The sequence below is a fragment of the Mercenaria mercenaria genome, chromosome 2, assembly GCF_021730395.1.
Source record: "Mercenaria mercenaria strain notata chromosome 2, MADL_Memer_1, whole genome shotgun sequence".
NCBI lineage: Eukaryota > Metazoa > Mollusca > Bivalvia > Venerida > Veneridae > Mercenaria > Mercenaria mercenaria.
In genome coordinates this window covers 48675309-48692698 of record NC_069362.1, presented here as the reverse complement: position 1 = coordinate 48692698, position 17390 = coordinate 48675309, and the positions used below count along the sequence as shown (strand labels likewise).

At 37.1% G+C, this 17390-nt stretch overlaps 1 protein-coding gene across 1 annotated transcript in view; it reads left to right on the top strand.

The window, feature by feature from the left end:
• Positions 1-17390, top strand: part of LOC123563897 (voltage-dependent anion-selective channel protein 2-like) — a 372548-nt gene that overhangs the window by 245828 nt on the left and 109330 nt on the right. The window lies entirely within an intron of this gene.

The following is a 17390-nucleotide window of genomic DNA, read 5'->3' as shown; positions in this document are numbered from 1 at the left end:
ACCTAGTGATTTCATGGAAACAAAATTAATATTCTGACCAATTTTCATTATGATTGGACCAAAAAATTGGTCTCTTGTGATAAAACAAGCATTTTCTTAGATTATGATATGACCTAGTTTTTGACCCTAGATGACCCATGTTCAAACTCGACCTAGATTTTATCAAGGCAATCATTCTGACCAAAATTCATGAAGATCAATTGAAACATACAGCCTCTATCACATATACAAGTTTTTTCTTTGATTTGACCAAGTGACCTAGTTTTTGACCTCAGATGACCCATATTCAAATTTGATCTAGATTTCATTAAGGGAATCATCCTGACCAAATTTCATAAAAATCAATTTAAAAAAACAGTCTCTATCGCATACACAAGATTTTTCTTTAATTTGACCTATTGACCTAGTTTTTGACCTCAGATAACCCATATTCAAACTCGACCTAGATTTCATCAAGGCAATCACTCTGACCAAATTTCATGAAGATCAATTGAAAACTACATCCTCTATTATATACACAATGTTTTTCTTCGATTTGACCTAGTGACCTAGTTTTTTACCCCAGATGACCCATTTTCGAACTCGGCCTAGATTTCATCAAGGTAATCATTCTGACCAAAATTCATGAAGATCAATTGAAAAATACCGCCTCTATTGCATACACAAGGTTTTTCCTTGATTTGATCTAGTGACCTAGTTTTTAATCCCAGATGACCCATTTTCGAACTCGGCCTAGATTTCATCAAGGTAATCATTCTGATCAAAATTCATGAAGATCAATTGAAAAATACCGCCTCTATCGCATACACAAGGTTTTTCTTTGATTTGATCTAGTGACCTAGTTTTTGACCCGAGATGACCCATTTTCGAACTCAGCCTAGATTTCATCAAGGCAATCATTCTGACCAATATTCATGAAGATCAATTGAAAAATACAGCCTCTATCACATACACAAGGTTTTTCTTTGATTTGACCTAGTGACCTAGTTTTTGACCCGAGATGACCCATTTTTGAACTCGGCCTAGATTTTATCAAGGCTATCATTCTGACCAATATTCATGAAGAATAATTGAAAAATACAGCCTCTATCGCATACACAAGGTTTTTTTTTTATTTGACCTAGTGACCTAGTTTTTGACCCGAGATGACCCATTTTCGAACTCGGCCTAGATTTCATCAAGGCAATCATTCTGACCAATATTCATGAAGATCAATTGAAACATACAGCCTCTATCGCATACACAAGGTTTTTCTTTGATTTGACCTAGTGACCTAGTTTTTGACCCGAGATGACCCATTTTCAAACTCGGCCTAGATTTCATCAAGGTTATCATTCTGACCAATATTCATGAAGATTAGTTGAAAAATACAGCCTCTATCGCATACACAAGGTTTTTCTTTGATTTGACCTAGTGACCTAGTTTTTGACCCGAGATGACCCATTTTCGAACTCGGCCTAGATTTCATCAAGGTTATTATTCTGACCAATATTCATGAAGATTAATTGAAAAATACAGCCTCTATCGCATACACAAGCTAAATGTTGACAGACGACGGACGACGGACGCCGGATATGAGCGATCAGAAAAACTCACCTGAGCATTGCTCAGGTGAGCTAACAACATTGCTTTCTTTCAAAAGGTATAAAATGATAAGAACTACTAGTAAACACTACCTTTCAAACAAGGGGTGTCTGTTGACAGCGCCTTTGACTATTTGAAGAATTGATGTGAGTATGGGGTCAAAATATTAAGTAATTTCTATGTCAGAAAAGGGCCAATAACGAGCTAATTCCTTGTCCTAGTTAATATGTAGTCTTGCCTACATATGGAAGTTATGATGTTAAATAAGTGGTCAAAGTTTCCAAGCCATATGTCAAACAGTTTAGACAAAATATGGTCTGGTATGAAAAACTTAACTGGCTTCTAAGTCCAACAAGAGCTGTTCATTATAAAGACAGCGTGCTCCACTTTTTGGCGATTTGACAGTAAAATGAATTTATGTCTCAATTTAAAACAAGGGTGCCAGAATGTCACAATATATGCCCGTCACAGCAAATTTCTTTACACTAGCACCTGTATTTGCAAAACGGAATTTTAATTTTCTAGTTGTTTACAATGTTGTTTTTTTTTCAGAAATTATTGTAATTCTTTTATTTTTCTAATTCCACAAAAAAAATCCTTACCAGGTAGAGATACCTTAAAATACACCCAAAATTTGAAAGTAACATCAATGTTGTACCACAGAAAAGTGGTCTTGGTTTTTCCCTACGGTCAATTATAAAAAAAGCTACAATGTAAGTTATTTATAGTAACAACTAAAGGAAGTTAATCTTTAAAGAGAAAAAAAAAAAAAAAATCAAAAAAAAATTACAAGTCCGCACAAAAATCCTTACCAGGTAGAGATAGCTCAAAATACACCTCAGAATTGGATGTAACATGCATGTTGTACTACAGAAAAGTGGTCTCGATTTTTCCCTACGACTTGTAATGAAAAAGTTACAATATAAGCTATTTATAGTAACAGCAAAGGGAAGTAATTCAAAAGAAGGGACCAGTGCAAGACACTCCGTCTCATGATGGTATACAACTGTGCCAAGTTACATCAAAATCCCTCCATGCATGAAGTAGAAATGCTTCGGACAAAGTCATTCTTGTATCTGACCTTTGGCCTCTAAGTGTGACCTGGTTCTTGCGCATGACACTCTGTCTCATGCTTGTGAACATTTGTGCCAAGTTGTATCAAAATCCCTCAATGCATGAAGAAGAATTGCTCCGGACAAAGTTTTCATTCTTGTATCCTTGACCTCTAAGTGTGACCTTGACCATACTCCTAGGGACCTGGTTCTTGCGCAAGACACACCGTCTCATGATGGTGAACAATTGTGCCAAGCTACATCAAAGTCCTTTCATGCATGAAGAAGATATGCTCCGGACAAAGTCATTCTTGAATTTTTCATTCTTGTATCCTTTGGCCTGTAAGTGTGACCTTGACCTTAGACCTAGGGACCTGTTTTTTGCGCATGACACTCCGTCTCATGATGATGAACAATTGTGCCAACTTTCATCAAAATCCCTCCATGCATGAAGAAGATATGCTCCGGACAAAGTCATTCTTGAATTTGACCTTTGACCTCTAAGTGTGACCTTGACCTTAGACCTAGGGACCTGGTTCTTGCGCATGACACTCTGTCTCATGCTTGTGAACATTTGTGCAAAGTTGTATCAAAATCCCTCAATGCATGAAGAAGAAATGCTCCGGACAAAGTTTTCATTCTTGTATCCTTTGACCTCTAAGTGTGACCTTGACCTTAGACCTAGGGACCTGGTTCTTGCGCATGACACTCCCTCTCATTATGGTGAACAACTGTGCCAAGCTACATCAAAATCCTTCCATGCATGAAGAAGATATGCTCCAGACAATGTCATTCTTGAATTTTTCATTCTTGTATCCTTTGGCCTCTAAGTGTGACCTTGACCTTAGACCCAGGGACCTGTTTTTTGTGCATGACACTCCGTCTCATGATGATGAACAATTGTGCCAACTTTCATCAAAATCCCTCCATGCATGAAGAAGATATGCTCCGGACAAAGTCATTCTTGAATTTGACCTTTGACCTCTAAGTGTGACCTTGACCTTAGACCTAGGGACCTGGTTCTTGCGCATGACACTCCGTCTCATGATGGTGAACAACTGTGCCAAGTTTCATCAAAATCCCTCCATGCATGTAGAAGATATGCTCCAGACAAGGTCTGTGGATGCCGCCCACCCGCCCATCCGCCCGCCAGGGGCGTTCCCATAATACGTCCCGTTTTTCAAACGGACGTATAAAAAAGATATTTAAGTATGAAAGGGGCATAATTTGGTCAAAAATACAAATCAGAGTTATGGGGATTGTTACCACACATGCAGATGATGATGATAAAGACACATTTTAAGTTTCAAGTCATTATCTTGTACTGTACTAAAGTTATATCCAGAAAGCGAAGATTACAAAAAACTTTAAGTATGAAAGGGGCACAATTCGGTCAAAAATACAATTAGAGTTATGAGGATTGTAAACACACATGCAGATGATGATTATAAAGAAATATTTTTAATTTCAAGTCTTATCTTTTAAAGTACCAAAGATATGTCTATAAATGAAGTTTTAGAAACAATTTAACATGAAAAAAATTCAAAGTATAACAACTTGGTGACCTTGACCTTGGGTATAATGGGCCCAGCCCCTGCACATACTTTGTATGCTGGACAATGTTTATGTGAAGTTACAGTAAGATATAAGCAATAGTAACAAAGATATGACAGAAAAACAAAGGTTGCCGAAAAAACTTTAACCTTAAAAATAACCTAGGTATAACACCTTGGTGACCTTGACCTTGGGTATAATGGGCCCAGCCCCTGCACATACTTTGTTTGTATGCTGGACAACGATTATGTGAAGTTACAGTAAGATATAAGCAACAGTAACAAAGATATGACAGGGAAAAAAAGGTGACCAAAAAACTTTAACCAAGAAAGTGACACGCCGATGCCGGTGCAAGTAGAATAGCACCCCTATTCTCTGAATAGTGGAGCTAAAAAGGGCCAAAATTCAGCCAAATATCTTTGAAATAGTTACATACCCTTGACTACAAACAGAGATTTTGACGATGAACAAGTGTTCAATGTTTGAAAGCCAGATGTCAAATAGTTTTGACAAAACATGGACTTGTACGAAAACTGAATCAATTTCAAAGTCCAAAAAGGGCCATAATTCAGTTAAAATACTTGACAGAGTTATGTACTCTTGCCTACAGATAGAGGCTGTTATAGTAAACAAGTGATAAAAGTTTCAAAGCCATTTGTCAGTTTACACAAAATATGAACTGGTACAAAAAACTTAACTTTGATGGAGTTATGTACTCTTGCTTAAACCTGGACACAGTGATGGTACACAAGAGATGAAAGTTTCATAGCTTTATGTCAAAATGTGGACTTGTACAAAAACTGAACTAATGTCCATGTCTGAAAAGGGCCATAATTCATCCAAAATACTTGACAGAGTTATGTACTCTTGCCTACATATAGAGACTGTTATAATAAACAAGTGATAAAAGTTTCAAAGCCATAACGTGGGCTTAGCGCGAAACTATTGTAACTGTATATAAATAAAGAACAAGATACAATAGTTTCATGCTCAGCCCTTGATATGTCAAACAGTTTACACAAATTATGAACCGGTATGAAAAACTTAGCCAAGATTTTAAGTTAAAAGGGGCCATAATTCTGACAAAATCCTTGATGGAGTTATGTACTCTTGCCTAAAACTGGACATGATGATGGTACACAAGTGTTGTAGAGTTATGGACAACTCAGGAAAAAAGTCAATTGAACTTTGACCTCCAAGTGTGACCTTGACCTTTGAGATAGGGATCATGGTGTTGGGCATGACACATAGACTAAATATGGGGAATAATTTGTGTCAAGTAAAATTAAAATCCTTTGATGGATAACAGATATGGGCCAGCAAGGACAAACAAACTCTACTGACCTAGGACCTCTGAGTGTGACCTTGACCTTGAGGCTAGTGGTGTAAGTGTTGCTGCACATGACAGTTGGTCACATTATAGGATACATTTGTGACATAAATATTAAGTATCCCTTCAAGGATGAAAGAATTACAGACCGAACAGGAAAAAACTCTACTGACATTTGATCTCCAAGTGTGACCTTGACCTCTGAGCTAGGGGTCTGAGTTTTGTGCATGACACATTGTCTCATTATGGGATACATTCCTGCCAAGTACCATAATATTAAAATTGCTTCAATGATGACAGGTTTATGGAGCGAACTGGAAAACAAACCTATTTTCTTTGACCTCTGAGTGTAACCTTTGGGCTAGGGGTCTGAGTGTTATGCAAATTTTGTTGTCCTATCATTGGATATATTTGTGCAAGGTAATTTTAAAATCCTTAAAGAATGACAGTATTATGGACTGTACACAACTGACTTTTGTGATACTGAATTCCCTTGATCAATGGTTGAGTTATAGAATGGACGTAAATGTGGGACAAATGAAAAGACAGACACTAAACTTACTATATGCCGCTCCCAAGGGGTAATTGGGGGGATAAAATATTGACATGTGAAATAATTTAAAATAATGTTGTGTGAAATTTACAGATCCAACCATCTCTTATATCATGTGCAAATATCAAATATCTCAAAAATAGCGGTAAGCACAAAGACCTATACATTTGATTTACAATAAAATATTTACATTGCAAAAAAATTTCTGTTTGTGAAAATGTCAAAACAAAATTTGTGATTTTTCCATACATTCCTATTATTTAAGATAACTTACACTAGGTCCATTTTAGCTAGAAATAAGCAAACAACCCTGTTTTTTTATTTGCCAAATTTTACATGAGTCTTAAATTTTGAAAAAATAGGGTTTGATAAATTCTACATTGTAGAACAAAAATTGATCTGAATAATAGGATGTTTCGGGACAGCGTGATAACTTTTGACAACTATAAAATATCAGATCATAAAATAAGTCATCCCGATAAGCCAAATGAGTAAAGCTACTGAATTACCTTAATAGTTCAGAGGCTTCAAACGTGCATCCTTTTCTTTTGTTAAATTTAGACGGTATGTTTATTTTCAGTAATTGTTAAAAAAAAAAGTAAACAAGAGCACCGTCTTGCGGGTGCAGATGCTCATCTGATTTTTTTGTCTCTGTATAATAGAAATATTGACCTACTCATGACTTTCTAAGTCCAAAAGGAGCCATAATTCTTGCAAAAAGCAATGCAGAGTTACGGTACTTGCTGTGCAGTGTCAGCTTTTAATGGCAAATAACTGCTCCAAGTTTTAAAGCAATACTTTTGACCGTAAAGGAGAAAAGCTGACCTAAACAAAAAACTTAACCAAGAAATCTAATATTTTCTAAGTCCAAAAGGGGCCATAATTTTTGCAAAATGCAGGATGGAGTTATGTTTCTTGCTGTACAGAGTCTAACTTTTGATGGTGAACAAGTGTTGCAAGTTTCAAAGCAATAGCTTTAACAGTTTGGGAGAAAAAATGACCTAAACATAAAACCTAACAAAGAAATCTGATATTTTCTAAGTCCAAAAGGGGCCATAATTCTTGCAAAAAGCAGGTTGGATTTATGTTTCTTGCTGTACTGAGTCAGCTAATGATGGTGAACAAGTGTTGCAAGTTTTAAAGCAATAGCTTTAATAGTTTAGGAGAAAAGCAGCTGACCCAGACAACACTGACGCCAATGCCGACGCTGATCAAGTGATGACAATAACTCATCATTTTTTTTTTAAAAATCAGATGAGCTAAAAAATAAAAAAGTTTGGTGAACGTTTAAGTATGCATCATGTAGTCTATAAAATATATACTTTTGGGATCAAATGTTCCAAACTGATAAGCCCATAACATTGGTGAATAACGGTCATGACTGTTATGCCCTGGCCTAGAGAAGTTGTATCTTAAAGTTCTTCATCTGAAACAAGAGTGGCAGACTGTCACAAAATACGCCCGTCATCGAATCTGGTCTAATTCAAGGGCCATAATCCAAGAGTGTGTGGGGCGATTTGACTGGTTATCAAACTTGGCCGAGATATTATGCCTACAAACATTGTCAGCAAGTTTGGTGAAGATCGGATGAAAACTGTTCGACTTAGAGAGCGGACAAGGCTAAATTCTCTGATTTCGAGTAATTCAAGGGCCACAATCCAAGAGTGCCTGGGGCAATTTGGCTGGTTATAGAACTTGATAAAGATATAATGCCCACAAACATTGTCAGCAAGTTTGGTGAAGATCGGATGAAAACTGTTCGACTTAGAGAACGGACAAGCCTAAATTCTCAGATTTCTAGTAATTAAAGGGCCACAATCCAAGAGTGCTTGGGGCGATTTGGCTGATTATCGAACTTGGTAGAGATATTATGCCCACAAACATTGTCAGCAAGTTTGGTGAAGATCGGATGAAAACTGTTAGACTTAGAGAGCGGACAAGGCTAAATTCGCAGTTTCTTGAGTAATTCAAGGGCCATAATCCACGAGTGCCTGGGGTGATTTTGCTGGTTATCAAACTTGGCTGAGATTTTATGCCCACAAACATTGTCACCAAGTTTGGTACAGATCGGATGAAAACTGTTTGACTTAGAGAGCGGACAAGGCTAAATTTGCAGATTTCGAGTAATTCAAGGGCTATAACTCAAGAGTGCCTGGGGCAATTTTGCTGGTTATCGAACTTGGCCGAGATATTATGCCCACAAAGATTGTCACAAAGTCTGGTAAAGATCGGATGAAAACTGTTTGACTTAAGAGAGCGGACATGCTTTTGGACGCCGACTGCCCACCCGCCACGGGTGTTCACATAATACGCCCCTCTCTTTCAGAGACGGGTGTATAAAAATGTAGATGCTAAAGCTTTTTCTTTTTTAACTGTAATAATGCAAGTAGAAACACAGATCAACAAGTTTAGAAAAAATTTCTCAAGTGGTCAATGAGAGGGAGCCATTTTTAAAAGGTTTCTTTTTCTGTGAATCTAAGAAACCACATAACAGTGAAGCAAAACTGTCTGAATGATTTTCTAACTAGAAAATGCTTTTGTAAAAAAGCGCATGTCTCCCCCAATGCAAAGTCCTATAGGCAAGAAGTCAATAGGGGTCAGGAGCGAAAGTCAAAGAGACACTGATGGTTGGCTGCAATAGGGATCATCTACTTGGCATGTCCAGTCATCCCGCTAAATTTCAACACTCGTGGCCTAGTGGTCCTCAAGTCACTGTTCAGGCTCCTGTGACCCTGACCTTTGATCAAGTGACCTCAAAATAAATAGGGGTCATGTACTCTGCATGTCCAATCATCCTATTAAGTTTCAACATTGTAGGTCAAGTGGTTCTCAAGTTATTTCCAAAAAATGATTTTACATGAACAGGCCACTGTGACCTTGACCTTTAATAGACTGACCCCAAAATCAATAGGGGTCATCTACTCTGCATGTTCAATCATCCTATGAAGTTTCAACATTCTGGGTCAAGTGGTTCTCAAGTTATTGATCGGAACTGGTTATCAATGTTCAGGCCCCTGTGACCTTGACCTTTAATGGAGTGACCCCAAAAACAATAAGGGTCATTTACTCTGCATGAACAATCATCCTATGACGTTTCAACATTCTGGGTCGAGAGGTTCTCAAGTTATTGATTGGAAATGGTTTTCCATGTTCAGGCCCCTGTGGCCTTGACCTTTAACAGAGTGACCCTAAAATCGTTAGGATTCATCTACTCTGCATGACCAATCATCCTACGAATTTTCATCATTCTGGGTCAAGTGGTTCTCAAGTTACTGACCGGAAATGGTTTTCAATGTGTGGGCCCCTGTGACCTTGACCTTTCACAGAGTGACCCCAAAATCGTTAGGGGTCATCTACTCTTTATGACCAATCATCCTATTAAGTTTCAACATTCTGGGTCAAGTGGTTCTCAAGTTACTGACCGGAAATGGTTTTCAATGTTCAGGCCCCTGTGACCTTGACCTTTAATGGAGTGACCCCAAAATCGATAGGGGTCATCTACTTTGCATGTACAAGCATCCTATGAAGTTTCAACATTCTGGGTCAGGTGGTTCTCTAGTTATTGATTGGAAATGGTTTTCAATGTTCAGGCCCCTGTGACCTTGACCTTTGACGGAGTGACCCCAAAATCAATAGGGGTCATCTACTCTTCATGACCAATCATCCTATAAAGTTTCAACATTCTGGGTCAAGTGGTTCTCTAGTTATTGATCGGAAATGGTTTTCAATGTTCAGGCCCCTGTGACCTTGACCTTTGATGGAGTGACCCCAAAAACAATAGGGGTCGTCTACTCCAGCAGCCCTACAACCCTATGAAGTTTGAAGGTTCTAGGTCAAATGGTTCTCCAGTTATTGCTCGGAAATGAAGTGTGACGTACGTACGGACGTACGGACGGACGGACGGACAGACAGGGCAAAAACAGTATGTCTCCTGGGGGAGACATAATTTAGAGTCTTAGGTCAACTGACCAATTTTTGTGACAACAGCATAAAATGCCAGTGTGACAAAATTTCCATGGTATATATTTATTATATTAGAAAGTACAAGGACCATAAACATGCTAAAAATCATCAGACAAGAACTAGATCTTCATGAAATTCAAAAACAAAAAATGGCTACTGGTAAGTGCAAGGGCTGTAACTCCACGAAAAATCATTTGACTGGATCTGTACATCCCAATTACACACCTCACTAAAATAAGCTCGATTTCTTTATACAAGGCAGAAAAAATACCAAAAAAAATTCTTTGCTGTTGAATGGAAAGATATCAAAGTAACGTAACATGTTTGTTCTTTTCCCAAAGGACAATATGAAAATTAACAGGAATTGTAAAACAGTGCAATGTCATGTTTTTAGCTTGACTATTTGAAGAATAGTCTAGCTATTCTACTCACCCTTCTGTCAGTGTCAGCGTCACACCTTGGTTAAAATTTTGCATGCAAGTACATATGACTATCATTTAAGGGCATATAGCTTTGAAACTTATTTTTTATTTTTCTAGGTCGATTACCAACCTCACTAGGACAGGTCCCATAACTCTGACATGTATTTTGGCCAAATTATGCCCCCTTTTGGACTTAGATAACCCTGGTTAAAATTTTACGTGCAAGTTACTATCTCCATAACTAATGCAGATATTGAATTGAAACCTCACATTTTGGACTTAAGAGTTTTGCATGCAAGTACATGTAGCTATTACTTTAAGGTATATAGCTTTGAAACTTATTTTTTCTTTTTCTAGGTCAATAACCAACCTCACTGGGTCAAGTCCCATAATTCTGACATGTATTTTGGGCAAATGATGCCCCCTTTTGGACTTAGAAAGTCCTATTTAAAGTTTTGTGTTCAAGTTACTATCTCCAAAACTAATGCAGATATTGAATTGAAACTTTAGAGGTGCCTTCAGAGGTTATAAATCTAATTGATAGCTTCAAGTCCCATAACTCTGACATGCATTTAGGCCAAATTATGCCCCCTTTTGGACTTAGAACATCCTGGTTAAAGTTTTGCGTGCAAGTTACTATCTCCAAAACTAATGCAGATACTGGATTGAAACCCTATATATATTTTAACATTTAGGGTAATATTCCTGCTTCTGAGACAACAATTCAAATAGTCGAGCATTGGCTGTCTTATGGACAACTCTTGTCTTTTTTTTTAACTTTTAGCTCTTCTAGCTAGTACACTCAATTGTTTGTGAGTATCAGCATCCCAATCTGGTTAAGTTTTTGTACAGCTTGTATCGCAGCAACCACTTTTAGGCATCTATTGAAAATTCTCACAATTGTTCAGTGTGATGATATGATAAACATCAATCACTGTATAAGTTCAATAACTCTATTTTGCAATCATACAAAGTTATCCCCCTTTTTCAACTCGAGTTTATTTACATAAGCAGGTGTCTTTACCCCCACTAAAGTCTTGTGGGAATGAATTGCAATTCACATACTTGTTCATTGTGATTACCTAAAATGCACTTGACAGGTTGCATATCTATATTTTGCAATTTTACAAAGTTATGCCCCTTTTTTTTGCCTTTGCAAATTTTGGTTAAGCTGGTATCTCAATAACCACTATTGATGGAACGAAACTTCACACATTTGTTCACTGTGACCTGACATGATCTGCACAGGACTATAATAAGTTCTATTACTCTTATTTGGCATTTTCATAAGTTATGTCCCTTTTTTCAACTTTCTGTCTTATTTCGTTGAAGTGACACGGTTTTAGAAAAGCCAAGCATTGCTAACCTCCGACAGCTCTTTGTTCAACTGAACGCTGATTCACAATGCATTTGTTAAAAAAGAAAACACCTGTGAAAAAGAGAATACTGTCTAGAATCTGAAGATGATAAATTATTTATCACTCTTGTACATAAATGCATTACTTCAAGCACAAGGTAAATACAGTAAATTATCTTTGACAGAATTTCACACTTCTGCCGAGAATCAACTTAAAGAACCATACGATGTTGTCAATAATTAATTTGCTTTTTCTGTCACAGATTCTCTTTACGCATGCAAGCGTCTGCGGTATCAGGTGAAGTTATTGATTTATCCGTTCCATATAAATGATGAGGAATAAATACAATCTTTAATTTACAATGCATTGTTTTATAGTTCATACCGAGTTAATTGACCGTTTTATACAGTGACACAGTTGCCCACAGTTACCCAGAATCATTAAATATAAACCACATTTTATTTCCATGTATTTCATTTACAGACAAAAGCCAGGAATTTGAAAGCATTAAATCATCAGGGATATTTCTTTTCAAACTATATCTTAGTTCAATCCCAAGGCACATCATTGACAAAAGAATAGTCTTTAGTAGCGTTATAATATAAAGTTCATACTTCTGATTCCGATTGTAAGTGTCACCATAGTATGCATCGGTGACGAGTTATGATACAAGAAGCAACAAATATCTAAGTCCCCTACCAGAAGATGCATTTGTCATTCATGTTGCCATAGGAACACATTTTTAATATCTAAATTTAGTTTGAGAACCAGAATATTTTACAAATAACCTACCATGTATATGTCAGGTTTAATGAAAAAGTCTTATACTTTGGAACTACCTTTTTTGATTGAAGGATGTACAGAGGGACAGACAGACAGACAGACAGACAGACAGACAGACAGACAAAGGGTTAAAATAAAACAATTTGTGTATTCAACAAATCGTTTTACTTGTACTTATCAAGTTATAACAGAATCCCCCATTTTTGACTGACAGGACTGGAAAGGTGCCATCGCTAGTCTGCAAGAACTGGATAATAACAAAGAAGTATAAAATACACAGAATGGCAACTGGCGGTAATCTCGCGTGATCTCGTGTCAGAGCATGAATCGCCATTATCTTAGTACAAGAGGGTCATGATGACCCTGGATCGCTCACCTGAGTAATATGAGCTACATGTTTCAAATGTCAAACTGATGATAAAATATTAAGAAAGTCAGCTAATGATGGTGAACAAGTGTTCCAAGTTTCAAAGCAATACCTTTGATAGTTTAGGAGAAAATCTGACCTAAACATAAAACTTAACCAGGAAACGCCGACGCCGATGCCAATCAAGTGATGACAATAACTCATCATTTTTTTTCAAAAAATCAGATGAGCTAACAAGAAAGTAGGTCAGTAGGTCAAGGTCTCAGTCAAGTGACATCATATTACTTGGGGTCATCAGGTAATTATAATTAAACAGTCCTGGAAATAGGATCAGATGATTTTTAAGTATTTTTCCTATATAACTCACATATTAACTAAGTGACCCCAGGGCGGGGCCTCTTTTAACCCCAGGGGCATAATTTGAATAATTTTGGTAGAGGACTACTAGACAATGCATCATACCAAATATCAAAAGCCTAGGTTGTATGGTTTCAGACAAGAAGATTTTTAAAGCTTTTTCCTATACAAGTCTATAATATAGTACTTGGGACCCCCAGGGCAGGGCCTCTTTTCACCCAAGGGGTACAATTTGAACAATTTTGGTTGAGGACCATAAGACAATGCTACAAACCAAATATCAAAGGTCTAAGTGTTGTGGTTTCAGATAAGAAGATTTTTAAACTTTTTTCCTATATAAGTCTATGTAAAACTTAGGACCCCCGGGGCGGGGCCATATTTGACCCTTGGGGAATAATTTGAACAATCTTGGTAGAGTACCACTAGATGATGCTACATACCAAATATCAAAGCCCTAGGCCATGTGGTTTTGTACAAGAAGATTTTCAAAGCTTTCCCTATATAAGTCTATATAAACCATGTGACCCCTGGGGCGGGGCCATATTTGACCCTAGGGGGATAATTTGAACCGTTTTGGTAGAGGACCACTAGATGATGCTACACACCAGATATCAAAGCCATAGGTCCTGTGGTTTTGGACAAGAAGATTTTTAAAGTTTTTCCTTTTGGTTGCCATGGCAACCCGAGTTCTGCATGGAATTCAATTCTTTGAACAATTTTGAAAGGGGGCCACCCAAGGATCATTCCTGTGAAGTTTCATCAAAATTGGCCTGTTGGTTTAGGAGGAGATATTGTTTAAAGGAAAGTGTGACAGAGACGACGGACGGACGAACTGACGCCGAACGGTGAGCGATCACAATACCTTTGTGCTCAGGTGAGCTAAAAATAGAAATGACCTTCTTGGCCTTCTTACTCATCTTAATTGATGACAAAGAAAATGTATGAAGTTTCAAAGCTATATAAATTATACAAGAAAAGTGAACTTAAAGACCTGCTCCAGTCCTACCTTTTAACCTTAAATTGTCACTGAATAAGCATGAAAATCCTGATGGTCAGTGACGCCTGTCAAAATAGAGTCTATTTTGTATATAATTTTATATAAAATACCTGTGGTTTTGCGTGCTAAAGTTTGGCGTGTAGTCGTTAACTGTTACCTATTGTAATCATGGGTTGCATACACACAATAGAATTTGAATAGCCGCGGAGCAGGGCTTTAAACAAAACCATGAGGGTCAAGATGACCCTATATCCCTCACCTGTTAAACTTGGTCTTGGAATCATCACTATAAACATTCTAATCAAGTTTCATGAAGATAGAGTCATAAATGGCATCAAGAGGGTTTACAAGCTTTTCTTTTGATTTGAGTGGACACCTAGTTTTTGACCCCACATGACCCAGTTTCGAACTTGGCCTAGATATCATCAAGATAAACATTCTGTGCAAGTTTTTATCAAATCGGGGCATAAATGAAACCTCTATATCACTGAAAGGGCCAAAATAGAAAATTTGCCCCTTTCAGGGGCAGTAACTCTAGAACCCATGATGGAATCTAGCCTGTTTTCGAAAGGAACCAAGATCTTATTGTGCCTTAAGTTGTGTGTATGTGTGGTTAAAATCAAATGCAAAATGTCTCTTCTATCGTGTTCACAAGGCAAAAAATAACAAATTTTGACTCTTTCAGGGCTCAATTTAGGGTCGTAACTCCAGTACCATGAATGAAGTCTCTATATGGCTGCAAATACCAATATAGCAAATTTTGGCCCTTTAAGGGGTCATAACTCTGGAACCAATGATGGGATCTGACCAGTTTTTGAAAGGAACCGAGATATTATGCCAATACAAGTTGTGTGCATGTTTGATTAAAATAAATTGCAAAATGTGGTCTCTATCATGTTCACAAGAAATTGTGAACGGACGACGGACAAAAGGCGACCACAAAAGCTCACCCTGTCACTATGTGACAGGTGAGTTAAAAACAACCAAGAACTAGAGCTGCTTTTGAGAAAACAGCATGTCTCCCACAACTGCCTTATCATCTAAATAGTAGTATATGAGTCAACCATGCACCAAGACCTCAACTGTCTTATCAGACTTTCAGTGCTTTGATTATCAAGCACAAGTTTCAAAGGCCATAATTCCGAAGTGCCTGGGCCTAATTGGCTAGTTATCACACTTGGTCTAGGACTTATAGGCAAACACATTTTGTTCAAGTTTGATGAAGTTTGGATGAGAAATGTTCGAAATAGAGTGCAGACAAGATCTGTGACAGACAGGAGTAAATCAATATGTCTCCCACACAACTGTGTCATGGGAGACATAAATACTGATTTTCTAAGTTAAAAAGGCCCATAATTGTGGCAAAATGCGAAAGAGCGTTATGGTTCTTGACATAAATACTAATCTAATGATAAACAAGGAGCTGCATTCAATAAACGCTTGAAGGCCCAGGTGGCATCCTTGTCGATACAAAGCAATCTAAGTCCAAAACAAGGTCAAGTTCAAGGTCAAACTGAGGTCAGGTGATGTCTGAAGATGAGGAATGGTCACAGGTTACATCTGCATTAGTATCAAGTCATTCTAGTAAGTGGTATTGATGCTAGACAAAACGGTCCTATTTGGTTAACCTCGTACAGATGGACAAACGAACGGACAGGACAATCACTAAATGCCTCCCGCATCAGTAGATGCCGGGGGCATAAAAACATGTGTACAAAGTTCCAAAACTATAGCTCTTATAGAATTCAAATTGAAGTGGACCTAAATTAAAAGAAATTCAAATTTTCTAAGTATATAAAGGGCCATAATTCAGACAAAATGCAAATCAGACTTATGGCTCTTGGTCTACATACTCACCTAATGACAATAAACAAGTCTACAAAGTTACAAAGGTAGTGTTCTAACAGTATTCAAGTTAAGTAGACCTAAACAAAAATTTTAACCAAGAAATTCAAATTTTCTTAGTACAAAAAGGGCCATAATTATGACAAAGGCAGGTTAGAGTTATGGTTCTTGGTCTACTTTCTCATCTAATAATGATTAACAAGTGTGCAAAGTTTCAAAGCTGTAGCTCTTATAGGTTTTTGGGAAAAAGTGGACTTTTCTCAGTGCTCGACTCTGAATTAGAGCTTTGCCAGTAAAAAACTTTATAAAACTTTAACCAAAAAATTCTAACTTTAATAAAAGGGATATAACTCTGTCGAAATTCAAATCAGAGTTATGGGTATTGTTTCTCTTGGTGAAGACTTTGATAGTAAATAACTATTATAGGTTTCAAGTTAAAAGCTTTGAAAATAACAGAGATATTTGACTTTATCAAAAACTTTAACCAAAATATTCTAAGTTAAAAAGGGGAATAACACTGTCAAAATTCAAATCAGAGTTATGGGGATTGTTTCTCCTGGTGTACACTTTGATAGTTAATAACTATTATAGGTTTCAAGTCAAAAGCTTTGATAGTAACAGAGATATTAGACTTTTATCAAAAACTTTAACCATTTAACCAATGGCGACGCTGACGCTGGGGCAAATGCAATAGCTATACTTTTTCTTTGAAAAGTCGAGCTTAAATTTACATGTTTCCCTACAGTTAACAAGTCAGCCTGAAAGTTATAATAATATCATTCTATTATTTGACTTAGTGACCTAGATTTTTATCCCAAATGACTCCTTATCAAATTCCTACAAGACTTTATTGATGAAGACAATATGAACAAGTTTCATTAAGATTGGACCAAAATTGTAACTTCTGTAGAGTTAACAGTTAAACTCTCGATGACTCACACAGGGTGATCATAAGGATTGCTCCATGCAAGTTCTAGCCCAGACAAGGTCTGACATGATCTTTAGCCCCCCATCTCGTACTAAAGCACATGTATTGAACTGCCATTTTGAGCACTTTGTCAAGCTAAACAAAGTTGAGATTTTGTAAGCCTTTGTCGAATTGGACAGGGGATACTGTAAAAGCACATATTTTTGCTGGGTCAAAATTTCGCAACTTTGAAATTTTGAATATGTTCGTGAGGTTTAATATTTGCGAAATTGTAAAAATGTTATCCTACTTGAATTT